The sequence below is a fragment of the Momordica charantia genome, assembly GCF_013281855.1.
Source record: "Momordica charantia cultivar OHB3-1 chromosome 8 unlocalized genomic scaffold, Mcharantia_2.0 BLBB01000008.1, whole genome shotgun sequence".
NCBI classification, from domain to species: domain Eukaryota; kingdom Viridiplantae; phylum Streptophyta; class Magnoliopsida; order Cucurbitales; family Cucurbitaceae; genus Momordica; species Momordica charantia.
In genome coordinates this window covers 13,621,891-13,649,335 of record NW_028275166.1, presented here as the reverse complement: position 1 = coordinate 13,649,335, position 27,445 = coordinate 13,621,891, and positions in this window count along the sequence as shown.

The following is a 27,445-nucleotide window of genomic DNA, read 5'->3' as shown; positions in this document are numbered from 1 at the left end:
GTTACCCTAAGAACTTTGAAGGTAATAAAATAACATTGGGCTCTTATGATTGACCGCTTCATGAATTTGTACTTGTAGTTGCTCAAAATTTCCCTACTCTGACTTCCTTCTTTCACTTTCTATTGTTCTACTATCTTAATCCTTCGTCTACTTTCTTCTTTGAGTAAAAAGTGATACCAAGACCGAGGATAGTGATTTTGAGAATTGGGAAGTTAGCGGCCTGACAAATAGTCTCAAGATCTCAGTCTCCTTTGATGAGTTTCGTTTGAGAGCAATTTTTACTAGAGCAGTAGCAAAGACATAATTTGGAATAGCAGTAGAGGCAACTACGCATTTTTATACATGATTGCACCATTTTTTAGTTCAATGACTGGGGCAATCAACAGAAATCTACAACAACAATTTCAAAGGCTTCAAGGTCTTCTTTGCAAATCTCCACACTAGGGCAAATTTGATCATTACTATATTGGGGCAAAAGCCGTCATCTGCTACACTGGGGCAAAACTATCATTTGCAAGCTGGGGCAGGATCATGAGACAAAGGCCATCTTCAGACTAAGGAGATCTCATTTCTCTCTCAGGAAATCTTTCAATTTTGAAGGTCCTTACTGCACAAAGTGGGCTATTATACAACATTCCATAAAGAACTTCATTTTGAAATTGAAAGCTAAAAGGAGCAGTCATTTACATTCAATAAGTAGACTGCAACAATATTGCCGTGAAGAACGACACTTCAGAGCTAAGGTTAAAAAGATCTTTACCTTCAAAGTGGACCACAAAAACATTTTCGTGAAGAATAACATGTGGTTAGAAAGATGATTTCATCAAATTTCTCCAGCTAAGCTCAAAGAAGGAGTGAGGTACATGAGAAACTCTTCGAGAGTTACGCAACCAATTCTCAAAGTTATTTGTCCAAAGAAATTAGGTCATTTCTACTCTTCTATTCATTTGATCCTACTCTAATCTCTCACCAAAGCTCTTAAAAATATATTTCAATCTCTTATTGTTCCAGAGATTTGACAAAATATCCATGAATTCTTGGTTTCATTTTCTTTAAAAAGGAAGTCTGCTGACTTTTATTCATTGTCAAGCTTTGTTGCAAAATCATGATTCCTATCCTCCATTACTCCTAATGTTAAATCCATTTTCTTGTAACCGATCTTTTTCATGTCAATTATAAGGTTGAGTTTATGAAGCAGTTTAATCAAACAAGATGTACAATGCTATGAGTTACCTTTGATTGTTCTCTAAACTGGCACATGAGATACCTCTACAAAAAAATTCCCTTCCAAACCTGATATAGTTGAGAAGTTACCTTGTATATGTCCAATCGAGTGAAAACATTCATTAAAAAATAAATAAATAAAAAATAAAGAAAAAAAAGCAAAAGGAAAAAAAGAACAGTTGATGTGTTTCTTCCAATGTTGATATTACCTTTTCTCATTTGATTCTTTTGCTAAATAATTGCTAATAAGAAGGATGAGAGTAGACAAAAAAAGTAATATCTTTGCAAAGTATGGAAAAACTTCTTGTTCTCTCAACTATATTTTCACTAATCATGCATACACATCACTTGCATACATATTCTTCAAAAAAAAAAAAAAAAGGTTGTCATATCATGATTATATTATGAAAATTTAAGTTTCATGCATTGTGCATTCATAATCACATTTTATGGTTTGAGCCAAAATAAAAATGAGTATCATACATACATGATCCAACCATCTAGGATTGCATATACATTATTGCAGCATGCGTCGAGGGTCAAATTCATTGGTTAAACGAAATAAAAAACAGATCATATACTGTCACACATTGTCAAATGATAAGAATAAATGGAAAGTAAAATGGAGCATCATTTGTCATTCATGACATTGGGGCAATACACATTTGTAGATGCACCATCCGTCCTAAGATAATTGCACCAGAGGTTGCGCAACAGCTTCCCATGAAGCCTTCTGTAGATGTCTTTAGCTTTTCCTCGGCCTGTAGAGTCAGAGCTAGTTCATAGGCCACACTCAATTGTTAGCGACAGGGTGCCTGCTCTTCATTAGCTATTTCTGACAGGAGCTCTTTCGTTTACAAGGGGACACAATTTAATATGAGTACAGCTTTCCACGGCCTCCATTCCTATCCCATCCTTTATGATCTTTGGGCATTCCAGTCGTTGACTCTTCACGCCGCTACGGGCCTTTCTAAGACCGACCAGCACCTCACCTGCACAGGTACCTACGTAGTGTAGTGTCGGTTTGTTAGGATGAATTGGATTGATCTAACCTCTCGCTCGTATGTAATATTTCGCTACGATAAGTACTACATACTGCCATTGGAAGTTCGCATTAGCATGAACATGTGGTGTTAGTCTTATCGTCTTGCGCCAAGTGCATATCTCATGCTAGCAAGTTTAAAGAAACTCTAAACCCTACACTTAGGTGGCATATCCTTACTAGAAGAGAAAAGTTTTATCAGCTTCCACTGTCTATTGAGCCAACGCCCGTTATGGCCGAGCCAACCATGATCTCCTTTGGTCTCGTTCCCATTCTTTGTTTGAATCGACCTAGCTGTGTCTTGCTTAGCCGCATATTTCAACAAACTCCACGACAGTACGCCGTAACTCACGCTTACCTTAAAGAGCCGTTGAGGCTTGGTCGGGAGTCCTGTCTGTGCCTATATATAGAAATCATTTGCTTTTATCCAAGGTATGCAAACACTGTTTTTTCCCTCGAATACAACTCGGATTCTTCCTAACTTGGGCATCAGAGTGTTTTCTCTTGCAAGTCTCCTGCTCACCAAAATTCAGCTAATCCTCAAGGTCATCATTCCGTCCAAGCCGAGCTCGTAAGCTTGGTAATTTTTGTGATCAAACATTTATCTACAGTTAAATCGAACCCGGTCCAAGTCGAGGTCGAAGCCTGTTGTTAAAGTCAGGTCCGTCGCATTTTATCATTTGGTTAAATCAAACCCGATCCAAGTCGAGGTCGAAGCCTGTTGTGAAAGCCAGGTCCGTTGCATATTCTCATTCGGTTAAATCGAACCTGATCCAAGTCGAGGCCGAAGCCTGTTGTTAAAGCCAGGTCCGTTGCATTTTATCATTTGGTTAAATCAAACCCGATCCAAGTCAAGGTCGAAGCATGTTGTTAAAGTCAGGTCCATTGCATTATCATTCGGTTAAATCGAACCCGATCCAAGCCGAGGTCGAAGCCTGTGTGAAAGTCAGGTCCGTTGCATTTTATCATTCGATTAAATTGAACCCGATCCAAGCCGAGGTCGAAGCCTGTGTTAAAGTCAGGTCCGTTGCATTTTATCATTGGGTTAAATCTAACCTGATCCAAGATTGTGGTCAAAGCCTATGTCAAGCCAGGTCCATCGCACTTATCATGTAGATTAAATCAAACCCGATCCAAGATCGACGTTAATGCCTGTATCAAGTACATGGTTCTTTGCATGTCGGGATCCTGCCTAGTGTCCAGTTGGGTCCATCTCTATCTTGTCTTGTCTGAATAAAATTTTCGCCTTCCCAAATACTTTGTCTTTTGCCTTTGTCTACCCTTTTAGTTCTGCAAGGAAACACAACGGGGGGCAAGCTGTAGATTCCGTATTTGGTTCGGCTTCATTTTAATTTTAATTTTTACTATTTAATTTTTGTTTTATTAAGTTTTATTTTTTTTGGTTTAAAATACTATAAGATTACTTTATTATTGGTTATAAGCTAAAGTTTAAATTAAATTAAAAAAATATAGATTTTGTTTTAAAGATTTTGATTTTATTAATAAGAATTAAAAAAATAAAGATTTTATGTTAAACAAATGGTTTGATTTTTAACAGAATTGATCTTTTCCTCGTCAAAGTTCCAGCCACGTGGTGTCTCCTACGCTTTCCTTTCCTTTTTTTCTCTATGGTTTTACTCGACTCACGCATTGTTACTGTTATTTTTTTGTGTATTTAAGGGCACACAACACACAAAAAACCCATCACAGCAGCACAACCTTCTTCACAGCTTCTTCAAAGCCCGCTGGCACTCGACCATTTCGTTCGCAGTAGTGCGTTTTAAGTAAGTATCAAATACGTTGAAAAGATTTTTTTTTTCTAAATAAGGAAAAGGCTTTGTAAATCATGCTTTTAATTTGAAACAAATTCTTTTATTTCTATCAAAATATTTTTTTTTTAATGTTTTTTTAAGAAAAAGTTTTTTTTTTCTTTTTTTTTTTAAAAAAATGCTTTTAATAAGAAACCTTTTTTTTAAGATAAAAAAATCTTCTAAATTAATTTTAAATAAGTTTTTGAAAATAAAATAAGGATTTTGATATTTTAAATTTTGTTTTAAAATAAAAGGTTTTCTTTTTCTAATAAAGAAGAGTTTTTTTAATGAAATAAATATAAATTTTATTTTATTTTAATAAATATTTACTTTAAAATTTTGGTTAAAATACGTTGAAAAAAATAGGAGTTTTATAAAATAAATTTTGTTTAAAAAATTTGGATTCTTTTAAATTTGAATTCAAAGTTTAAGAGATAGTTTTTATTTAAAATGATTTTTTTTAACAAGGTTTACTTTTTTTGTGTTAACTTTGTTTTATTTTTTAATTAAAAAAGAATCTTCTGCCGTAGGATTTTAAAGGAGGAGATAAAAACAGAGGATTTTAGAATAAAATCTCATTTTTTAAAATTTCTTTTAATGGTTCGGTGGTTACGGTTTTGAAAAGAATCTTAACAAAAAAAATCAGTTTTTTAGCAAATAAGTTGTTAAAGTAAATTTGACTTTGTTTTTAAATAAAAGTTTTTTTTTTCTTTTAAATAATCTTGTTAATTTCTAAATAAATAAAAAAAAGTTATTTAATTTTCTGTTTTAATTGAACAAAACTCGTAGGTTTTTCTGAGTTTAAAAAAATAAATTAATACTTTTGTTTTTGTAAAAGAATTCGATGTTTACATCTTAGGATGTTGGAATAGTGGTAAGAGGTTTATTTTTTCAATGTACATGACCCAAGGTTGGAAAGGGAGCTCCAAGTCCCTTTCACTAATCATTTGGGCCGATACCTTGGACTTCCGTCACAAGTGTCTAGAAACCGGTGCAAGGTGTTCAACTCAATCAAAGAGATAGTGTGGAAAGCACTCCAAGGTTGGAAAGGAAAATTGTTCTCGATGAGAGGAAAGGAAGTCCTTATCAAAACAGCTGCTCAAGCAATTCCTGATTACACTATGAGTTGCTTCCAGCTACCCATGGGTCTGTGTAATGAGATTACAACAATTTATGCAAGATTTTTTGTGGGGTCAACTCTAGAGCACGTAAAATTCACTAGCAAGGTTGGGAAAAGCTTTACGCGAGGAAGAAGCAGGGAGAAATGAGGTTCAAGGATGTTAGAACCTGCAATCAAGCAATGTTAGCTAAGCAAAGCTGGCGAATTTTAAGGAATCCTTCTACTCCCCCGTCATAAATTCTGAAAGGAAAATACTTTCAAACAGACAACTTTTTAAAGGCTGAGTTAGGACACAACCCTTCCTTTGCCAGGCGAAGTAACTTAGTGGGAGTATGGCCTCTTTGAAAAGGGCTGTCGGTAGAGAATTGGAAATGGGCTTTCTATTTTTATTGGGAATGATCCATGGCTGACACGAGAGGACAATTTTAAACCACTTTCTTGTCCACCCTTGTTATTGAAAGAACTTGTTACTTCCTTGATGATGTCGAAATGCTATTGGAATGAGGGAAAGATAAGATCCATTTTTATGGAGTCAGAGGCCAATCTTATTTTAGAGATACCTTTACGTAAAACGAATAAGGGTGATGAGATTATTTGGGATCTTAGACAAAAAAGGGATATTTACTGTGAAAAGTGCTTACACATTGGGGAAGGGAGCTGTTAATTTGGAGGAGACTTCTTCGTCCAAAAATGATCATCTAAAAAACAGATGGAATAGCTAGTCGAAGGCCAAAGTCCGTCCTAAATTTAGAATCTGCTGCTGGAGAATTCTTAGTGATATTATTCTTAATAAGTCTAACTTGTGCTTAAAAGGCATCACCAGTTATTCTTCTTGTGTTTTTTGTAGGAAACATGAGGAGACAACTTAGCATCTTCTTTGGGAGTGTGAAGTAACTAAATATAATTGGAATTACATTCTAAATGCTAACTCGAGTTCTGGTTGGTCTAACAGTAAAGGATGGAAGATTGCAGATTATTGGGACTAGCCTGTGAACAACGTGAAGGGGACTGAGCTTGATATAGCGTTGCTGACCTTGTGAAATACATGGTAATATAGGAACAAGGTGCTTTTCAAGTGGGAAATTCAGACACATCAACAATTGTGTTTCTTGATCGATAAACAGTGTGAGAGAGAGAGATCATCAAGTGAACCTTACCTCATACCAGCTTTTGGCAGCTTAATGTTGATGCAGCTTGGTTCCAAGAGCGTCAACACGGTGGATTAGGGTGGGTGATTCGAAAGGAAGAAGGCACAATTATTTAGCTGGTAGCTCCTTTATTCGGGAGAAAATTTGCATCAAACACCTGAAAACATTGGCTATGCTAGAAGGGATTCACAATTTGGACAATCCAAATGGTGTTGATGTTTACCTAGAAACAGATTTATTGGATGTCAAATGGCTAATGAATAAGGAGATGGATGACTTCAAAAAAGTTCTTTGGCTGGCCGAAGAAATTCGGGCGCTATTGGAAGTGAAGAAGATTGTCTCAATTTGCCATATCAAGACGAGAAGTGAATCGCGTGGCTCATGACCTAGCTCGTGTGACGTTGGAAGCTGAACGAAAGATGAGTTGGAGGGGTACCATACTTGAGTGGCTTTGTATTATTGCTTCTGAAGACTTTTTAATTTGTTTTGCTTGTTAGCTGTGAAAAAAAAAATTTAACTCATTTTTTTCATAGCTTCAGTATTTCAGTATACTTTTCTAGAAGTTTTATCATACATGGGCATTTATAGGTTTTTGTAATATTGTAAAAAAAATTATTTAAGTATAACTATTTCAAATTTTGTAAATTTTTTTTTTAAATATAACTATTTCAAAACTAATTTTTAAAAGGGAAATTGCAATGGCAGCAAAAATCTTTTATCTATTTTAAAATAATATCATCTATATTTAAAAATTTCAAATATAGCAAATATTTTCCCTAATTATATCAGTAGTATATTAGATACTTACATCAGTAGTCTATCAATTGTATATCAATATTTTCACAAATATTTTCAATAATTCCTCCTTATTCATCATCTAATACTCACACTAATTTTTGGTTGTTAGATAGTGGCTGCAACGCACATGCTGTAACGCCCCAGGATTTTCGACATCCCATTGGGGACCATTACTAAAAGCCACTAAAAGTCCTCTTCGTACTTGAGAATTAAACCACTCGAGAAACATGCTATGACAAACTCTCACCACGCTTCCACTGCGCTACTATGAATAATAACACTTACAAAAACTTGCACTAAGCAAACCAAACAACATTAAAGTTCTAACGAAACTCAAATTCTTCACAGTTAATAGTTTAATAACAATCTAACCTTATAAAACTTCTCAATAAAATCTTCACTAATCATAAATCATCCACTACATGAATCTAACTTTCTCAAATAGCAGCGAAGCAAAAGCTAAGTCAAGTTCAACTTGAACAAATGTATTATACTGGTAAATGTCTTCAATAGATTACATCACCACAGTTCAAGTAGCTAAACAAAATTAATGTTCTCAAGAATAACGAACTGTCGATCCTAAAGCATTCCTTAAATAAGGAACTTAACTGTAACGCCCCGAGTCCCTCAGGTTAGTTAGCCTCGGATCGGTAGATTTTCATTTAATTTTTTTTTAAAAAAATTAAACTTTAATTAAATTTATATATATATCGGGCTCAGCGTGGTTGGTTTTATCTTAAGTTGGGGTGGGTTTTTTTTTTTCTCTTAGGCTTAGTTATGTTGGGCTTTTGGGTTGGGTTGGTTTTAAAACAAAAGAAAGAAAAAGAAAAAGAAAAAGAGAAACCCTAAGCTTCATCTTCTCCTTCCCGTTTGTAGCAGCCGCCCCCCCCCCAGTCCACCTTCCTTCTCCAGCGACACCAACGGCACACGGTGGTGGCGCGGCCTGTTCGGCATCCTTCGAACCGACGGCCTCCGGTGACCCCGACCCAACGGCGCAGCAACGGTGCGGTTGCAGCTCGAGATTCGGCTTCCTCTAGCATGATTTCGAGCAATCCGACGAGATTCTGCAGTGTTCCGGCGTCACCCCTCCCTCCCGCACCGATCTGTGGCATCGTGGAGTAGCTCCAGCGTGACCACGGACTTCCATTCGACAGCGGCGACGTTAAGCACGGATTTCGGCATCTTGAGCACCCGAACGGCCGGCGACCAGATCTGATACAACCCATATCTGCAGCGTTCACCTCTTCTCCAGTGGTGACCGGCGGCCAGGACGTAAACTACTACTTCGGTGACCCGTTTTTGCAGTATTTCACCCCCTTCAGCGTTGTTTCGACACTGACCCACCCCTTTTCGGACCCAAACTAGCATTACCCATCGCTTTTCGACATCGAACCAGCAAGCGTAAGGGCTTTCAAACTCTATTTTAGGAGCCCGAACCTCCTCGCGTCTACCCACTCCTAACCCAAGTAGTTTTAGTGTGAGTTATAGGTAACGACTCACCTAAACTCGGTTTCAAATGTATTTAAGTGTTTTTTTTAGTTAGTGCTAACTCAAGCTTGGTTGCCTTTGATTTAGGGAATCCTTCGGCGAGCTTAGTAGCGTTAGGGCCATTGAGTAAGTAGACAAGGGGCGTGTGCGTGCGTTAATGGGTGTTAGATGGTTTCTAATATTGATTGTTTTGTGGCGTTTAATATTGATTTTGATACGCTATTGTGCTTGGTAACTCTCGTTTGTGTTAATCTGTATACTTGGAGTAGAGTTGAATATTTGTTGGTGATAATGGCGTAATTTTCTGCTTTGCTAAACTGCTGCGAATTATTGTAGGGATGTTTGTTGTCTGAATATGCATAAATTGTTCGGTGTGTTTTGTGTGTGTTATTATATCTAGCAATGCTTATTGAATATTGATGTTGGATATTAAGTGTTGTGGGTGAACTGTGTTGGGCTCTAATTGTTTAAAATTTGTTTGGTTATGCTTTGTTGTGACAAAACTCATTGTGGAGCTGTTGTTAAGAAATGTTATATTGTGAAAGCATGATTGGTTTATTGTTTCATTATTAGAATGATGTTTATGTTGTTGAAGCATGCTGAATTGTGTTTGTGAGTTGAAAGGTGCATGGGTCATGGCTTAAGAAAGCATATGGTGAGACTCTTGTGAGAGTTGGATTCTTGGGGAAAGTGAATGGGTAAGTGTCAGGGCCTCGGGTATAAATGGTCGGGGGGCTGATATGTCACTAACTGGTCGAGGGTCGATGCGAGCAGTCTTTTGGAAGGAATACTATTGGGGCCTTGGGTAAAAATGGTCAATGGCTGATAGATGGTGAAGTCATCGGGGCCTTGGGTAAAAATGGTCGAGGGCCGATGCGATAGTGTCGGGGTTCTGGGTATAAATGGTCAGAGGTCGACTCTACTTGAAGGAGTTAACTGTGGAGGGCTAGAATAGCTGTGATAAGCGTAAAGGTACTTGAGATGTTAGGAAGACTCGAGGTTGGTAGCTAATTTGTTCATAGTTGTGGTTGTTGCCGAATCTTATAGAATGTGTCTATGTTGGTAGTGAATTTGTTCATGGTTGTGGTTGTTGCCGAATCTTATAAAATGTGTCTATGTTTGATTGCATAATGTGATGAAGAGCATGACTATGAATGTTTCATGATTTGGTTGAGCATGATGTGTGTGCGTTGTTGGTGAGGCTACTTACGGAGTATATTTTATATACTCACACCCCCTCTACAATTATTGTTTCAGGTGAAGGACTCGTTGGCGACCATGGTGATGAGACGGAGGAGACATGACGAACGAGGACCATAGGCTGCGTAGTTACGTTTGCTTAGCTTAAGTTTTTGGATGGTTAAAACCCTATGTTTTGGTCGATAAACTATTTGTTCTTATTTGAATAATTAGGAGGTTCCCACTTGTTGTTTATTTTACTTCGGGATAGGTGTTCATTTTAGTTTTCTTCCATTCATTGAGTTTTGCCTAGTTGGAATAATAAATTTGCCTCGTGAGGTTGTCCACGGATGATGTTGATTGATATTCTATAGAATTGATTCATTGTCAAAATGATGAGAGGTGAAGCTTGATTTTATATATAATTATTACACAAGGAGTTGACATCTCGTGTTTGGGGTTAAGTTTAAACAGTTGGGTAGTTAACGTGACCTAGAAGTGTGTGGGAAGTTCTGGGGCGTTACATTAACAAACCAATGTATTAATCTAATAACAGACTCGAGCTACAAATAAACAACTATAACTATCCTATTCAAAGTGAACCTTAACAACGCAGTGTTAAATGGTCTCTCTAGTCAAGTCTCCTCCTCGCCAACACCATTCCAAGAGTTAGCTTGATACCTGCAAAACTTGAGGGGGAAAAAGAGGGATTAGTTCAACCATAGTACCTAGTAAGCAGCCCTTATCTAAGGGGTCACGTACAAACAGCATGCTTATCAAGGAAACAATGTGTCATGCTTATCAAAGAATCAACACATGATGCTTATCATTAATCTCAAGCCCTAAATGCAATAAACATATTACAAGAATCAATTTATGCATAAGCTTAACTAAACATATACCATACATGTCAAACTCATCCTCACATCTTAACTCACTAGTTCTCTTTCTTGATTCCTCCAAGACTTACTCCTTCGAGTCGTACCGACCCCTGACCTTGCATAGCCAAGGCATAGACACTTCTCTATGGTGCTCGATGTTGGACCTTGACATTTATCCCCAAGGCCTTAACTACTACTCAACGTATTGGTCCTTGGCCCCCAAGTAACTTCTAACCTATCACATTATGTTAGTCCTCCAAGTCTAACTCCTCGAATCGTATCGACCCTTGACATTTATCCCCAAGGCTCGACACTCATCTACAGAAGCTTGGCGTTCGACCTTGCCATTTATCCCCAAGGTCTTGAACTGTGCATTACATTATGTTAGTCCTCCAAGTCTAACTCCTCGAATCGTATCGGTCCTTGCCATTTATCCCAAGGCCTTGTACTGTGCATCACATTATGTTAGTCCTCCAAGTCTAACTCCTCTAATCGTATCGGCCCTTGCCATTTATCCCTAAGGCCTTAAACTGTGCATTGACCCTTGACATTTATCCCCAAGGTATCGACGACTACTCCACAATTAGAATCACCGTGCCGAGCCCCGATCTTTGTACCCGGAGCCTCGACACTCATCTCTACCAAGTTGGGGTATGATCCCTGACCTTCGCACCTGGAGTCTCGATACCCAACTAGTGGCGTACCAGCCCTCTGACCCTGTTACTCATCCACACACTTCATTATATCTCGAAACTCTCACCACAGTCCTACATGCTTCTGAGTCATGACCCATGCAGAAATTATCTCAAACAATGCAACATCCATTATACACGAAACATATGCCACTATCATCTAGACATGGCCATCCAACATCACAAGAAAACCTTTCTCTCAACATTCAACATGCTTTACACACCACCACGTATATAATTCACAAAAGAGACGTAGCCGACATATATCCAGAAACGCATCCAACACTCAAAAAAAGTTTCATAGCATTCAGAACACAACCAATATGTATAAAGTAGTACCAACCGCAAGCAATCATGCAACAACAACATTCATAGGCACACAAACAAACACGTTCATAGCAACACACAACAAACAATCCCTTCAGTAAGAAACTATTTACTCAAGGTCCTAAGGCTCCTAAACTTCACCGAAGGCTTCCTAAATCGAAAGAGACCAAGCTTTGGGTTAGAATCCAACTCAAAAACACTTAACTTGCGTCGAAACTAAGTTGAGGTGATTTGTTACCTACTAACTCACCCTAAAACCTCATGGGTTAGGACTGGGTCGACGCCGAGGATGTTCGGGCTCTCAAAATGAAAACTGATGGCCTTAGGCTTGCTGTCCCGATGCCGAAAACTGATGGGTAACGCAGATTTGGGTCCGATTACAAGTGGATCAATGTTGAACCAATGCCGAATAGAGTGGGTATCATGAATCAAGCTCCGGTTATGTGTGGGTAATTGTCTAACGTCTCCGAAAGGGAGCAAACGCCACAAATCGGAGTTGTATGTGGTCTTTGGAACACACACGGCCGTGGGTCGCCAGAGATTCGCCGAATATGAGCTAAGAACACGTAATCCGCTGCGTGTAGGATGAAATCTCGCCGCTGCGTGTAGGAAGTTGCGCCAGTGCAGAACACACTGTGCCACCGCTGAGGTGTGGATTGTCGGAGAGCTCACGAGTGGAGTGTCGCCGTTGTAGATCTGGCGTGGCCAGACACCGAAGCTGTCACGAACAGGTGCAGAAATTGTCGTCGTGAGTTCTGCAACCATGTGTCGCCTCGAGCGGTGCCTAATCTACGCCAGAAAACGAATGCCACCGTTGTGTTTCTTGTTCGTTGAAGGCGTGCCACCGGAGAGACATCGCAAATCGATGCCGTCTGTGGAGGGTCGTTGCTGCTGCCATCGGGTCACATCACGCCGTCGCAGGTATAGTGTCGCCGGAGGTAACACCGGCAAGGAGGAGGGGCCAGCGACTAGGGTAAGGAAAGGAAGAACAGGAAGCAGATATTGACTGATTTGACCCACAAAAAGTTTTGGTGTTCTCAAATAACCTATCCATTCAAAATTGTTTTTTCTAACCTATTTTATTATTTTAATTAGTTAAAAATGAACTGAAATTACATTTATACCCTTGATGATAAATTAGGTGATGTTAAAGTACAAAATACCCTTTGTTTTGTTTCTATTTCTTCCAACTTTATATATATATTTTTTACTTTCTTTCAAATTTCTTGAGCTTTTGTTTATAACAACGAATCATTCTTTCAAATAGATACCAATATAATCTCGGATTTCAATCCATATTGCATAAATCTGGACCCCTTGATTTTTTTTTTTTATTTGGGGTTGTTGAAATTAAATGTCCACAAAATCGGGCTTGAATCTCACCCGAAATTGCATAAATCTCGCCCAAAATTCATAAATCTCACTATACTTAAAAAAGATACTGCATTACTCAATGGCTTCGTAAGCATCCCACTATTATGCTATACTTCAATCTCGGGCTTGAATTACAGTGAAATTGCAAAATCTCGGTTGGGATTCATATAATCTTCGCCCTCAATTTTATTATTATTTTTAATTTGGGTTTGTTGAAATTAAATGGACATAAATCTCATGCAATCTCAAATCAATAATTTTGTTTACGGATATATATATATATATATATATATATATATATATTATAAACGAGTGGCCAAAAATAGAATCCAAAACTCATAAATTTTTCCCGATAATTGGCCTCTGCCTTAGTTCTCGGGCATGACTTCGCCCGGGAAATAAAGTAGAGGCCAAAATGAGATGCTTAAACTTGGGCAAGGCCTATGTGTTATTTCTCGGGCATGACCTCGCCCGGGAAAGTTTACCGAAAAATTATCCAAGGGCCAAAACGAGAGGCGAAAACTCGGGAGAGTTTGAGGAGAACTCGCCCGAGTTATGAAATTCGCCAGAAAAAAAACCAGGCGAGTATCCATAACTTGGGTTGTTTTTTAGGCAAGGTTTTCAATATATATATATATGTATGTATTTGTATAATATGTATTTGTATAATATGTTAAAAATATACGTTTTGGCTTACTGGTCGTGAGCCGAAATTTCATTTGTTTGTGTTGAGCCTCAATTCCTACCATATACACGTGTGGTAAGTAAGGAAAAAGAGTGGGGTCTGAAGCCACTAGGATGGATGTTAATTTGCTATTAAGAATGACAATTAAAATTATAAATATTTTAAACTGTTTGAGATACCCAAAGTATAAAAACTCGCCCGTGAACAAATTCAGAGAAAATTTCACAAAAACTCGGGCGAGTTCGAATAAAACTCGCCCGAGGTCTGGGACTTCTTTAAAGTTGTAATGAATATAAAATGAGGGGTAATCTAGTACATTTACTTCCACTGACGTGTCAGAAAAAGCTGTTTTGGGTTAGGAAAATTTTTTTTGAGGGGTGGGTTATTTGAGCAAAGTGAAAACTTTGCTGGGTCATTTGGGTCAATTTCCCAAAAGGAAGAGATGAGATGGTGCCCTAGATTTGTTTTCCCTTTTCTTTTTCTTTTGTTTTATTTTAAAACTTTTCTTTAGTTATTTCTTTTCTTTTTTTGATCAAAGAGGGATGAGCCCAAATAAAACAAAACCAAATGGGCTCCTTATATAAAAAAAAAAAGGTATATTCTTCTTAATCCTTTTCTCAAAATAAGACCCACTTAAAAGAATTTGGAAAATAAATTAAGAGATTAACTTATGCTTCGAACACAACAATAAACCAAAAGGAAATTAAATTTCCAAATTCTTAGAATAAGATTTAATTAAAATCTCTTCCAAAATTAGAAAACTAAATTTACCTTAGTGCAACGAAATTAAACTCAATCCTGGTTTACCAAAAATATAACTCCAAATTAAGAGATCCCAAGAATTTAAATTATCCACTTAGGGGAAAAATCTAAACGCACAATTTAATTCTTAAAATAAACGAGCCATAGAACGTGAGACGTTATAGACTACCCACCTTTGAAAAAACTTTCGTCCTTGAAAGTTGACTGGTTGCACAACTCAAAACGCCAAGACGTTACACATGCGACCAATGATTTAGCCAATTTGAATCTAACTGATTCTTACAATGGAGAGAAATCAGTCACAGTTGGCTATGGACAACCTTCAAACATTACACACACAGGCTGTGGTATACTTTCTACATCCTCGCACACATTTACTCTTTCTAATGTGCTTCATGCTTCTAATTTAGCCTCAAATCTTCTTTCAATTCATAAATTTTGTCTTCATAATCATTGCATTTTTGTATTTGACTCTGACTGGTTCCTCATTCAGGATAAGGTTACTGGAAATACTCTCTATAAAGGAAAGATTGTTAATGGACTCTACCAACTACAACAAATTCAGCTTTTCATGACGGGCATTGCTCGTCACTAACGAGTAACCATGTTGGTCAGTGACTGACATCTATGCGAGTGTCCTTATTTCCTTTCAATGACGGACAGTTTTAATGTTGGACATTGCCCGTCATGTAAATCTTCTTTTCCATGACGGACATGCCCGTCATGGAAGGATAACAATGACGGGCGGTGACCGACATCGTTATGAGTGTCCTTGTTTTGTTTAATTTTGCATGGCAGTTTTTGCCAGTCATTATATGTGCGACATTGTTTATACGTCACCGTTTGTGCGTCATTGTTTGTCGTCATCGTGTGAACGTCATTGTTTGTACGTCATTGTATCTACGTCTCGTGCATCATGGAATGACTATATTTCATGACAGACATTGACCGTCATTATTTCATGAATAATTTAATTAAAAAAATAATTGTTTGCCGAGACGTGACTAACCAACTATATTTCCTTCAGACTTATGATAATATTTCACCTTAGACTCAAAACACACAAATAATATAAAGTACAAATTTCAACATGACCTCTCCACTTTAGAATATATAACTCAATACTAACCCTAACCATATATCTCCTTCCAACCTAATCACGCAAAATAATATCTCAATATTATTGCAACTCAAAAACTAATATGCAACTAAAACTTAACTATTTCAACATCATGATCTATTCGAAAAACTTAACTCAAAAACTAACCTTTAGATTCAAAACACAAACAATAAAAAAAAATACAAATTTCAACATGACCTCCCCAGTTTAAAATAGAACTCAAAACTAACCAACTATTATATCTCCTTCCAACTTATTGACACAAAATAATATCTCAATATTATTGAAACTGAAAACATAATATGCAACTAAAACTAATTTCAACACCATGATCTATTCTAAAACTTAACTCAAAAACTAACCTTAAACTCAAAACACAATTATTTAAGAGTTGATCAAACAAGTACAAATTCAACATGACCTCTCTACTTTAGAATAACTCAGAATTAACTTGGAAAGCAATAATATACTACATTCAACAACAACCAAACACTTCTATATATTAACACCCTTCCACACAGAAACAAATGGGACCGCCCGTCCCTCCAACAAAACTACATTCAGCATAACAATCCAAAGTTCTATATATTATAAACAAGACCAAGTATTTCAAATCTACTAAGTACTACAAATCTACTAAGTACTACTACAGAAAGTAACTGATAAGCGCCAAGGTTGCTCGGGTTTACAAAGCTAGAGGTCCTTCTAGGATCCTTGCAAACATTCACAAAAACGACTAACTTACCGAATGATTCCAACCAAGAGTAAGGTTAGAAGATGAATCACTCTTAGATCGGACTTAGAATCTACGATGGTCACTCCTAGATCCTAAGACGACTCACTCCAGAATTAGCTTGATCGAGACTAATCCAATGAATCGGTTTAACATCAAACCTAAAGCAAGATTTGAAAGAAGCAACACCAAAAGTGTTAAGGAACAAAAGTTCTTGAATTTCAATATGTTTTAATCTTAAGTTATCCATAACAAGAGCATTACAAGCCTTTAAATAGGCCAAATGGTCGTTCAACATAAGAACACCAAAAGTTTTTTTCAAAATACTACTTAATGCAAATTGTAGAAAATAAGACATGCAAATTAAAACTTGATTGCACATCATTCTAGACACTTAAATGCGGATCAGAAAACGTAGTCATGCTTCAAATGGTCTTATCTATGTGTTGTAGGAGGCGCTTCACATTTGGATATGGTTTGACAACTTTTGACTTCACAAACTCCAAAGAGGTGCAATCTGCAAAGGCACCTGTTCACGAATCTGCACACTTTTTGTTGTCCTTCGTGCCATCTCTCAAAATAGACAACTTTTCCCGTGCCATCTTTGCTCCATTCTCTTCTTGACTCATTGAAGTAACATTATGAATAAATTTGGGCTCAAAACTCTTTGTTGGTTCTTGTGCATTAACAAGCTTTTGAAGGTGCAGTGTAAAAGCCTCTTGAATCTTCCTTGCCTTTCTTGTAATAATTGCTCCTTTGATATATGTAATTGGTCACAAATGGATTCGTATCATCCCCCTTTCTTTAAAAGGATTTGTCCTCAAATCAAGGTTTACATTTCCTTCATCAAAACGAATCAAGTTAGTCCAATGATAAGCCTCAACAACTTGTTCCTTACCTTGTGAGTTGTATATTGGAGCTTGAAGATTTATGATTTTCTTCGTTGGACATGTCACTTCTTTCGTCTTGAAAATTTCTATGGCCCTTTCTTGTTTGCCTTCTTTGAGTTAACACCACTTTTTTGACTTCCTTGAAGTGCAATCTTGAAGTCTTCATGTAATATCATCCTTCTTAGTCTTCTTATGTTTGGACTTGGACAAATTCTTCGTTCCTTCCAAAAGTGCTTCCAAACCCAATCACTTGGTTTGTTGAAATTGTGCTCGGATTTATTTTTCCTCCACTTGGTACTTTGCATTTGCATTCTCCAACATAACATTCTGCTTTCTCGACCATGGAATTCTTTATGCGACTTCTTAGACAAATACTTTTCCACAATGCCTTTCACTTTAGGTTTCTTATGTCCATGGTTACCTACACAATAAGGAAGCAAGTTAGTATCTTTAAAATCAAGATATATTTTATACTTACCTTGTAAGACAATCTCAAGATCATGAGAAGATGATAGGATAACCCTTCTTGGCTCCTTTATAGCTTCCTTTGTTTCTTGTATTCGATCATGCTTGAATTGAAAAGTTGGAACTTCCTGCAAAAATCTTAGAAAAGTAGAAAGACTAGGATAAAATATGTGAGCTTGATAGTAAGGGTCCTTATGCAACAATGCTATAAGATTTGACTTATATTGACAAATGGATTGGATCTTGCTATTTTGCTCTTCTTTCTCCTTTGAATTCCTTTCTCTTAACTCTTCTCTTTCTCTCTTTTCTTTGAACTCACTTTTATCAAAATCAGAATCTTTGCGATCTTGTTCAATAAATTCATCAACATGTGCTTTAGAATCTTCCTCAAATTTTGCATCATATTTCTCACAAGCATCATTTGAATCAACAACACCATTTCTTATCACCATGACTTCTTTATTGACACATTCTTTGCTCATGTGTCCAAACCCTTTGCACTTCCAACATGTAAGAGAATTAGTCTTCTCCCTTACCTCCTTTGGAACTTCATTGTTTTTGGCATTGGAGCTCTCGGCCTTCACTCTTTTGACAGCACCAAACTTCCCTTTTGGTTGCATGAATTCATTCCATTTGGAATGTTCCTCTTCTTTCCTCAATTCATCTTCAATTTTGATAGCATGGTGATACATATCTTCCAAGTAAGGTGGTGGATTTCTATCAATATGATGAAAAATTTCCAGATTCAAACCTCCAAGGAATCTAAACATGGTTTCTTCCTCTTCTTCTCGAATGTGTGCTTTTTCCATTAAAATCATCATCTCTTGATAATACTCATCAACACTTTTTGTTCCCTGCCTCAAAGTTTGCAGTTTAGTTTTCAAATCATTTTTATAATGTTTGGGAGCATACCTCATTCTCATGGCTTCTTTGAGTTTTTCCCAAGTTTCTATTTGATCCTCATCTTTCCTTCTTTTCTCGGATTTGAGATGTTGATACCAATCATTAGCATGATTAATGAATTCGGCAATGACAAGTCTCATCTTCTTATTTTCACTATATGTAGAGCAATGAAATACACGTTCTATCTTCCTTTCCCATCGCAAGTAAGCATCGGGGTCCGCCGTTCCACTAAATGGTGGAATTTTGAGTTTAACTCCGCCATCCCTATTTTCATTTAATCTTTCCAATCTTCTAGGTTGCATGACGTTGGCAAAGTTATTTCGTCCTCTTTCTCTCCCATTTCTTCTTCCTCCAACTTGTCTTTCTTGTTCAGCAAGGTCAAACGCATCATCTTCTTGTAAGGCTCGTTCTTCTCTTTGTTGTTGCGCTCTCCTTTCTTGTCTATCTTCCATCATCATTTCCATCATTCCTTGAATTGCTTGAAGAATCACCATGTTAGGATCTTGCGGTACTTGTGGTACTCCATCCTGTGCCATTTTGTTAGAAACAATAATAATGATAATAAGAACCTTACCACTCTTCTCACCAAGATTTCACTCAAGGACACTCGTGTTTATCACTCAAGGGTAGGCTTTTGGTACTAGGTCAAAGATGTAAGGGTTGGCTTAAATTTTGGTGCAATCTTGCTTAAAGCTTGATATAACTAATTCAATGATCAACTCTCACAAACTAAGACTACAGAAACTCAATCTTAGGATAAACAACTTGATAATTTAAACAAAACACAACATAATGAAAAGAACCTTTCATGTGCCTCGGATCTTCGAATGCTTTCTTTTTTTTTCTACGGTTTTCTTTCTTTTTGCTACTGTTTTTGTTTCTTTTTGCTACTGTTTTTTCTTTCTTTTGGTTCTGTTTTTTTTTTTCCTTTTTTTTTCTTTTTGCTTCTAATTTTTTTTTTGCTAATGATCCGAGAGCAAAATACAAGAATTTCAAGACAAGTTATGTCTTGTTACACTTTGTAAGAAACTACTTTCGAAAAAGGAAAATAACAGAAAAATAAAATTAAATAAAGTAAAGATATTTCACCTCTAGAACCGGCCAAAGGATGTCGACCAATGCTCTGATACCAAATGATAAGCGCCAAGGTTGCTCGGGTTTACAAAGCTAGAGGTCCTTCTAGGATCCTTGCAAACATTCACAAAAACGACTAACTTACCGAATGATTCCAACCAAGAGTAAGGTTAGAAGATGAATCACTCTTAGATCGGACTTAGAATCTACGATGGTCACTCCTAGATCCTAAGACGACTCACTCCAGAATTAGCTTGATCGAGACTAATCCAATGAATCGGTTTAACATCAAACCTAAAGCAAGATTTGAAAGAAGCAACACCAAAAGTGTTAAGGAACAAAAGTTCTTGAATTTCAATATGTTTTAATCTTAAGTTATCCATAACAAGAGCATTACAAGCCTTTAAATAGGCCAAATGGTCGTTCAACATAAGAACACCAAAAGTTTTTTTCAAAATACTACTTAATGCAAATTGTAGAAAATAAGACATGCAAATTAAAACTTGATTGCACATCATTCTAGACACTTAAATGCGGATCAGAAAACGTAGTCATGCTTCAAATGGTCTTATCTATGTGTTGTAGGAGGCGCTTCACATTTGGATATGGTTTGACAACTTTTGACTTCACAAACTCCAAAGAGGTGCAATCTGCAAAGGCACCTGTTCACGAATCTGCACACTTTTTGTTGTCCTTCGTGCCATCTCTCAAAATAGACAACTTTTCCCGTGCCATCTTTGCTCCATTCTCTTCTTGACTCATTGAAGTAACATTATGAATAAATTTGGGCTCAAAACTCTTTGTTGGTTCTTGTGCATTAACAAGCTTTTGAAGGTGCAGTGTAAAAGCCTCTTGAATCTTCCTTGCCTTTCTTGTAATAATTGCTCCTTTGATATATGTAATTGGTCACAAATGGATTCGTATCAGTAACCCGAACAAAATACTTACATCAAATAAACAAAAGTAATGAATCCATAGGTACTACACAAATCGTCCAACAAATGATGTCCATTCTATTCGAACTTCGTCGATTTCTTCTTGTTTGTAGGCATTTTTTGTATTAAACTACAAAAAAAGAAAGATAATACTGATTAATATAAGGATAAAGCATATATAAACACATAAAGGTATATGATAATACGTACAAGTTCAGTTATGGGAGTATTAGGGTTCCGCACTATTTCTCGTATATAATTTTACAAATAGTACCCACACTCGATAGAACCTAGTTGACGAAGACACTACATATAGAAAATTTGAAAAATAACATAATTATGAGTTAACAAAAGATTTCAATGCAAATTTGAGCATATTTAAAATGTAATTAAATGCAAATTTCCTTCACAAGTTTCCAAATTGTAGTACTGTGACAATGTTAAATAGAGTGTTTGGCTTGCCACATTTTCAATGATCTAAATAACTTGAAATATTACAATGACATAATTATAAAAATTATAACTAAAAGAGTTCAAGGCACTTACGTGTTTATGATTCCTTATAATTTTCTTCAATCTTACTTCCTAGAGAGTCCAATACATAAACACAATTCTCTCGAAGATGTATAACAAACAACCTTCAGTGAAAACTATTAATAACCAACATGATAATATTACATTCATGGATGGATTAAAGAAACTGTAAATAAGTAAAATCAAGTTAAATTGCTAGCTTACCTGCGGTTATGTGGATGAGTACTACTTGTTCCAAGTTACTCATGTTTACTTGTTGGCTAGATGTCTAGAACAAGTTTCTTAAGACATAATTTGTGGTACAATGTTGTCAGGGTCAACCATCAAGAACTTCTTATGTGTCTTCTCCTCACATTCATTCCAAAGATATCTAAACATATAATTGTAAAACATTAAACTTCATAGTTAGCGACGTTAAGATATGAAATAGATTTAATATACTTACGGATGCACGTGAGCATACACATATAGCCTATTTGAATCATTTCGCAGTATTGCATGATGTCATCACGTGTTAAACCAATGACCTTCTCCATTCCAAATATGTAATCACCGATATTGAATTCAATTACATCCTTGTTGTTCGTTGAATGCACGTCATATTGATTTAGGAGTTTAATAGTCATTTGGACATCAATATGTTCAGATGATTGTGTTCTTGGCTTGGATGTTCGAGGAGAAGGAACATTTGACAAACAAAATTACAAACAACATTTAACAAACGAAAAGTTAAAACTTCACTCAAGTTAGAACAAGACATACATTTTTCTCCTCATTTAAAATTACTAGTCGACGAGGCCATATGCCACAAAGCTACCAATGGTTTGATTTAATGTTTCTATCTCACCCTTCAAAAGAATTGGTATCATAGCATCTTTGCCCATGACAATGTCTACCATCACTCTGACATTGTGCACACCTAATGGCACTCCATGAATTGTTGGACTTTGAACGTCATTATCAAATACTGTGCCAACTACAACAATGTTCTCCACCAATCCAATAGCCAGATGAGACAGTTTTCCCTTAGAAAATTTAAAAGCAAAATGTTAAATGTTATGCACAAAAAAGACAAGTGTCGTGCCCAAAAATAGTAAGTGACAAAACTAAAACAAATTAGTTACCATTGTTGGTTGTTCGTTTGGGATAAAAACTTTAGTAGGTGCATTGACAACTTCCTTCCCTTTCTCATTTTTCTTTGAGACATTACTAACTTTAGTTGTGGATTTTTTTGGTTGTGAGCTCTGAGTCTTCAATTCGGCTTGGTCTTGAGGTTGCAATCCCAAATTTGACTTTCTTTTGGCAACATTAAAATATAGGGATGGTGAAACAAACTCACCTAATGGTTTCTTCAAATTATATAACTTCAACAATGCAGATATTTTGGTAAAGTTCTTACAATCTGAATATAATGATTTCTTCGCATCACCCAATAGCTCCTCGAAATTTTGTGGATTTTCATCAAAGTAATCATATGCAGTCTCAAACATCCCTATTGTGTCATCAAAATCGTCATCCTCAACTTCTTCTTGTACACTATCAGACATACTTTCAATGTTTCTCTTAATCGATAGTGATTCACCATGTCAAATCCATGTCTTATAGCTTTGATCGATACCATAAACAAATAAGTGATCTCTTACTACATTCACATTTTGAGACTTTGGATTCACACACTTTAAACATGGACAACAAATGACATTTGATCTTTTTGAACGTCGTAATCCATTTTCAATAAACATCTCAACCCCTAAACTATACTCGGTTGACATTCTATTTTTTGTCATCCACGACTTATCCATGACTAAATTTATGAAAGTTTAATCTACAAAAAGAAAAAAAACAATGGTTAAGCTTGTGTACTTTGTCAGGTTCTTAAGAAGTAAAACATGAATGATTAAGAAACAAATGGTTGATAAGGTGGGGTGTGTAAAGTGGTAGCTAGTAAACATGGAAGGTTACAACGGAAATATAGATGGACCCCACCTGCCTGTACTCTACACTCACCCACAAAAGAAAAAGTGTTTGTTTTTATTATTATTATTTTAACTCTCAAATGTCTGTAGAAAATGCTGCAAAAAAAAAAAAAAGAAAAAAAAGATCTGATTCGGGTCTTTGATCTTATTTGTTTATTTTTTTCAATGATCAGATGGAAGCTCATCTGCACGCTGATTTGGGTCAGTTTGAAGGGTGAGTGAATATAGATCCTTCTCTTGCTATGCTTCCCCTTTTGAAAAACTTTTTGGTAAGACTCCGGATTTGCTTCATTTAAAACTTTTTTGATGTGCTTGTTACCCCTTATAAAAACTGTACACTAAACATGAGCTTGAGCTGAAAACATCTCAACACGTTTTTCTCAGCTATACACTTGACTTCAAAGGCTATATTTGTTTTAATCCCACTATGTGTAAATCTATAGTTTCTCGTCATGTTGTGTTCCATGAAACTGTCTTCTTTTTGCTCAACCTAATACTCATATTTCAGTGCCTCCTCTTCCATAAACCCTCTAGTTCTTCTCAAGCACCTATTAGCCTTTGCGCACGCCCAACCATTATCGCGTGACCAGCCGCCCAGTCCTTTTGACCATCCTATCGTTGTTCCTTCTTCTCCTATTGATTCAAATTTTTGTGTTGTCCCTGTTCCACCTGCACATAACATGTTCTTTTCTTCCACTCCCTTGCCGACTGCTATAAAACTAATGTCTCAATTGCTGTTACACATGTTGTTGTGCTACCTAAGGCCTAATCTCATTGTTAATACCCTACATTATCTTCTTCCCCTATTGTTTCACAAGACTATCCTACTTGCTCAACCATTTCCTGCAGTTCAACCACTGATGCTCACCACATTAATGTTCATCTGATGCAAACACAGGCAAAGTCAAGTATTTTTAAGCCCAGAACCTATTCAGTCCTCAATGAGTCCATAACTATTCTTACGTAGCCTTCTTCTTACACTGAGGCCGCCAAGTTTTCTGAGTGGAGAGTTGCCATGTCAGATGATTTTTAGCTCTCCAGGAGCAAGGCACTGTTGGGTTTTGGCAAAATATTGGAATTAAAGTTGTCCCACATTGGAAGAATACAAGGATGGTCTCCATGTGCTAGAAGTTGTCCCACATAGGAAAAGTACAAGAAGGAGATGTGTTCCAACTACTATAAAAGGAGCTCATGGGCTTGGGTTTTAATCATCCCAATTGAAATACTTTAAGCCTGATATACTAGCTCTAGTTAACTGAGCGGTATTTGCTTTGAAAGAGTGTTTTGTGTAATTGGGGTCGGGGAGAGAAATCTGTGTGATTGTAATAATTTTTCACATAGTGGATTTTCCCTTGTAGGCCGTGGTTTTTTCTCCGGTTTGGAGTTTTTCCACATTAATTCTTGTGTTTCTTTATTTTATTGCTTTCTTTAAATTTCTCAGTTATTTTCTGCTTATTCCTGCGGTAGAAGTAGGAGATTTTTCCCAACAAGTGGTATCAGAGCTTTAGGTTTGTAGTTTCTAGAATTTCTGAGTATGCTCTGTGGTTGCAGCATTGTCTGAACTTCCACATCAGAAAAGATTTCTTGAAACGAGCTACGGTTCTGTGAATAGTGTGAATTGTTCACTATTTGCTGATTTGCTAGGAGAGTATGAAGCAGATATGTCATTCTTTATGAGTCCAGTGAAGATTGACGTGGAGAAATTTGACGAAAGGATCAACTTTGGCTTGTGGCAAGTGCAAGTCAAGGATGTGCTGATACAATCTGGGTTACACAAGGCGTTGAAGGGAAGACCGAGTGAAGGTGCTTCGGAAAAGCTAAGCGGTGATGGTGGTCCAATGGAGTCCAGTGGCGGTTCCAACAGAGGTTCTAAGAAGTCTAGCATGAGTGATGAAGATTGGGAGGAAATGGATTTGAGAGCTGCAAGCGCGATACGAACAAGTTTGGCTAAGAATATTCTTGCGAATGTGCATGGAATTTCGACAGCCAAAGAACTTTGGGAGAAGCTCGAAGCGTTGTATCAGGCAAAGGGCATCTCAAATCGGTTGTACCTGAAGGAGAAGTTTCACACGATGCGAATGGAGGAAGGTATGAAAATTTCAGATCATCTGAGTAATCTCAATAGCATCATCTTTGAGCTGGAGGCGATCGAAGTGAAGATAGATGATGAAGATAAAGCACTCAGGCTCATCTTATCACTTCCACCTTCTTATGAACACATGAAGCCGATCTTGATGTATGGGAAGGATACTTTGAATTTTGCTGAGGTTACTAGTAAACTCTTGTCAGAGGAAAGAAGGCTGAAGAGTGAAGGGTGTACTTCACACGAAGATCTGGCACTGGTAGCTAGCAATTGGAAGAAGAAGAAAGACTCCGTACAAAAGAAAACTTGTTGCTGGGGATGCGGACAGTCTGGACACATGAAGAAAGATTTTCCCAACAGAGCCGGTTTGTCAAAGGGCTTTGGGCGGGATGCTGACAATATTTCTCTCATCAGGAGAGACGATGATCATATCCTTTAAAGAGAGAGAGAATTCATCCTCATGGTATGTCCGCTTTACCATGATAGAGGATGTGATGTTAGCGGTCCCACAAGTTTACACATGGGCATTGACTCGGCAGTTATGCAAGGTGTGTGTAGTGAAAGTTATGTCGATGGCTGAAGAACTTCCAAGTGAGCCAAGTAGGTGGAAGTTGCACCATAAATCTCAGCAGGATTTATCGACACGTGACGAGGAAGAAAACTCTTGGAAGGCGACATTCTAAGTGATCTACTTTTATGGTGGAGTAGGCTATAATTCTCTGAATTGAGAATTATAATTGTCGGTGAAGACAATAAATGCAGTAGAAGCTGTGAACTTTTTTCAATATCTTGCCAAGGTGGAATTTGTTGGGTTTTGGCAAAATATTGGAATTAAAGTTGTCCCACATTGGAAGAATACAAGGATGGTCTCATGTGTTAGAAGTTGTCCCACATCGGAAAAGTACAAGAAGGAGATGTGTTCCAACTACTATAAAAGGAGCTCATGGGCTTGGGTTTTAATCATCCCAATTGAAATACTTTAAGTCTGATATACTAGCTCTAGTTAACTGAGCAATATTTGCTTTGAAAGAATGTTTTGTGTCATTGGGGTCGGGGAGAGAAATCTGTGTGATTGTAATAATTTTTCACATAGTGAACTTTCCCTTGTGGGCCGTGGTTTTTTCTATGGTTTAGAGTTTTTCCACGTTAATTCTTGTGTTTCTTTATTTTATTGCTTTCTTTAAATTTCTCAGCTATTTTCTTCTTATTCCTGCGGTAGAAGTAGGAGATTTTTCCCAACAGGCACATGGTCGCTTGTCCCTCGAACACTTGATATAAATGTTGGTGCTTGTAAATGGGTGTTTCGCACTAAGTTCAATCTTGACGACTCTATCGCCCGTTGTAAGGCTTGATTAGTGGCTAAGGGTTATCATCAAGTGGAAGGATTTGATTTTGAAGAGACCTCCAACCCTATCGTTAAAAAGCCTACTATTCAAGTTGTACTGTCACTTGCTGGTCATTTTCAATTGTCACTTACTCAGCTTGACGTCAAGAATGCCCTTTTTGCATGGTAATCTTCAGAAAGATGTCTTTATGTCTCAACTCGTTGGTTTAATTGATAAGTCTTTCCCTGATTACGCTTGTTGCTTACACAAAAGTTTGTATGACCTAAAATAAGCTCTTCAAGCCTGGTTTGAACACTTCACCAATTATCTGTTCACACTTGGATTTGTGGCTTTTCTTATTGATACTTCTTTATTTGTAAGGTATGTGGATGAATCTCTGACTTTTCTTCTATTATACATGAATGATATTATCATCACTGGTCTTGATTCTTCTTACATTACTGTTATGAAGAAAGCACTAGCAACTGAATTGCAAATATCTGATCTTGGTACTCTAACGTACTTTCTTGATTTAGAAATTAAATCTTTGCCTACTGGTATTTTTGTGAATCAAGCAAAGTACTTACAAGATTTATTAGTCTGTTTTGGAATGTGCTCGGCCAAATCATGCTCCACGCCTATGTCTACTTCTATAAATCTCCATGCTTCTGCTCCCATGTTTACAGATGCATCTCTCCATGTCAATTGGTGGGTTCATTACAATACTTGACGTTCATTCGTCCTGACATTACTTTCTATGTCAATTGGGTTAGTAAGTTCATGCAAAATCCCATAGTTGTTCATTATTATGCAGTTAAACATATTTTGTGATATCTAAGTGGCACCAAGTGTAGACCCCTAAATTTGTCCGGTATT